Source organism: Pinus tabuliformis, chromosome 9, assembly GCF_031772625.1.
Source record: "Pinus tabuliformis cultivar Carrire ecotype Pingquan chromosome 9, CPIR1, whole genome shotgun sequence".
Taxonomy (NCBI): domain Eukaryota; kingdom Viridiplantae; phylum Streptophyta; class Pinopsida; order Pinales; family Pinaceae; genus Pinus; species Pinus tabuliformis.
This window is the reverse complement of record NC_142307.1, coordinates 669,826,247-669,829,027: the sequence shown is the minus strand read 5'-3', so window position 1 is coordinate 669,829,027 and position 2,781 is coordinate 669,826,247.

Genomic DNA, 2,781 nt, shown 5'->3' with positions numbered 1-2,781 from the left:
CAGTTTAGATTAGTTTGATGTGAAACCTTGTTTTTCTAGATGCACTTATTTCATTGCTTGCTTAATCTCGGTTGACTATCAACTGTTGATGCAGAAGATATCTTCTAGCAGTAGGCCAGCCTATCAGCCATCCCATCCTCCATCTTATCCATGCCCTACAAGTCACCCAAGTCTCCCCTCAATTCTGCCTTAGTTTCCTGCATTTTCCATAGAACTTCCTTCTTTCTCCTATAGAAAATCCAATCATACTTCTCTCTCCTAAGGATTCTTGGTAGACCCTAGGTGCCCTAACACTTCATTCCATCTTTCATCCACCTTTTTCACCCACTCTCACACCGTCAATATAGCCAAAACTTCTCTCGGCCTCCTCCTGTAGGCCTCCTATAGAACGTTGTTTTTCCTCTTGTAGATTTCCTGTGTCCTCATGTAGATTTTCCTGTAGGCTTTATTTTGAAGGTCGAGTGTGGGAAAAGCCTCCAGAAGGCCACCTGAGAGCTCCTAGGACCCAACCACACCATCCTACATCCTCACAAGTTCCAAAACCACCCTTCAACACCACCTATTCACTGCCACATTCACAAACAATAAATCACATGCATGTCATATTCACATAAAAATACATAAAAATCTAAACAGATGTTTTTTGCTCGTTTACTTCCAGAAATAGCTTAGTTAGATGCTTTTTACTTCCTTGAGTAGGTAATGGCATTATTTTCATGGTTTTCATAGTGCTTTCTGCAAAAGTAGGATTCACTGGTTAATTAGGATTTACTTCGTTTGCTTTAAATTTCAGTCTTTCTCCTTTCTGCAGTTAGAGTAGTATCTGTAGAGTAGTCTTTCTCTCCTTTCATCACATATAGAGCTTCTTATGGAATCCATAGAAGTTGGCTTGAGTTCCTAGTGATCTTGCGTCAGATAACCAACTGACAACCTGCAGTAAGAACTAGTACTTGTTCATACATCACCGTCGCTTCCAAGTTTGTTACAAACTACCAGGTTGATAAGTGTAAAGAAGGCAGCCCAGGAGTTGCAACATTATTGCTACAATACTAGTGCTCATCACAGGCCCCAAGAGCTTTATATGTGAAGATGGATTCTTTTCTCTTATCACAAAACTTCAAAAGATGTGAGTCTGATCCCAATGTTTACATGCTTAGGACACGTGATTCTCTTCTTATCTTAGTTTTGTATGTGGATGATCTCTTGATCACCGGCAGCTCGACTTCAGCCATTGCTGCAGCCAAGAGGACCTTACATGATGGGTTCTTGATGATGGACATGGGTCCATTACACTTCTTTCTTGGTGTTGAGATCAGCCAGGATGCCACAGGCATCAAACTCTCTTAGGCTAAGTATGCACGGGATCTCCTCGAGAGATTTAACATGACTGACTGCAAGCCAGCACCGACTCCTTTTCTTTCTGGGGTCCGCCTTGAGGATGGAGGTGACACTCCATTAGTTGACAATACTCTCTACCAACAACTAGTGGGGAGCTTACTGTACCTCACCCACTCCAGACTAGATCTCTCATATGCAGTAGGGGCAGTTTCCAGATACATGCAGGAGCCACATGAGGTACACTGGAAAGCTACCAAGCGCATCCTCCAATATGTTCAGGGCACCATCACCTTCAAGATTCACTATGCAGCAGGCACTACATTTAATCTCCTTGGCTTCATAGATTCTGATTGGGTGGGAGACAAAATTGATCACAAGTCCACCTCCAGATATTCACTCATTCTAGGGTTTGGACCTATCTATTGGTTGAGCAAGAAGTAGGTTGCTATTGCTCTCTCTTCAGATGAGGTCGAGTACAGAGGAGTAGTCAACATCACCATTCAAGCTCTGTGGCTACAGCATTCCTCACTGAGTTGGTTGTCCAGTTCCACCAACCCACTGTCATCTGGTGTGACAACCAGAGCACTTTCAAATTTACAGGGATCCAATACAGCGGCAGTAGACGAAGCGTATAGAGATCCATATGCACTACATCAGGGACTTAGTACATATCAGTTCATTGATTTGCAGTTCTATCCTTGAGCAGAACAGACTGTAGACATCTTCACCAAGACATTCACTGAGTAGAAGTTTCACTCTTTGCGCGATCATCTTGGAGTGAAGGACACAGTTGCTTAGCAACTGTCTTTTCTTCCTCTTTTATTTTGATTACATTGTATTTTGAGTGGGGGGCTGGGTGGGGGGAAAGGGCGGGGGGGTTCCCAAGAGGTTTTCCCTATTTCCTCAATTTTAGTACAAGCTGAACTATATTTTGGGTGATCTTTTGCCTTAGTTGCCAGGGCCCATTTTCTATTTTTCCCCATAGTGGTGTTCAGGGGGGGTGTTTGAGGTACTACACATCTAGGACCTTCATTACTGGCACATGCAGACACTTAGTTAGAGAATTCACTAACATGTAAGGCTTCAACATTGGAATCTTCACTAGATTGGCACCTTTGACTGTCCATGCATGCTGTGGGACTACATGCAAGATCCTTTCTGCACTTTTTACTCCTTGATTTGCTCCTCCATTCACTCCGCAACTAGCTAGTTCTCTCCGAAACTTGTTGTAGGTTTCAAGTCCTCTCATTGATCACCATTATGGCGCATTACCTTGGGATATTCCCCCAGTAATGCTATATCATGAGAATTGTAACCTATTTTCTGAATCAATAATTCGTTTTGTTCTTTTGATTTTCTTTTTAACATTTTTTCAATGCAAAGCTGTGTGTTCAACCTTTACTACCTATATTCATCTATGTAGATTTTCTAACACATTTACAG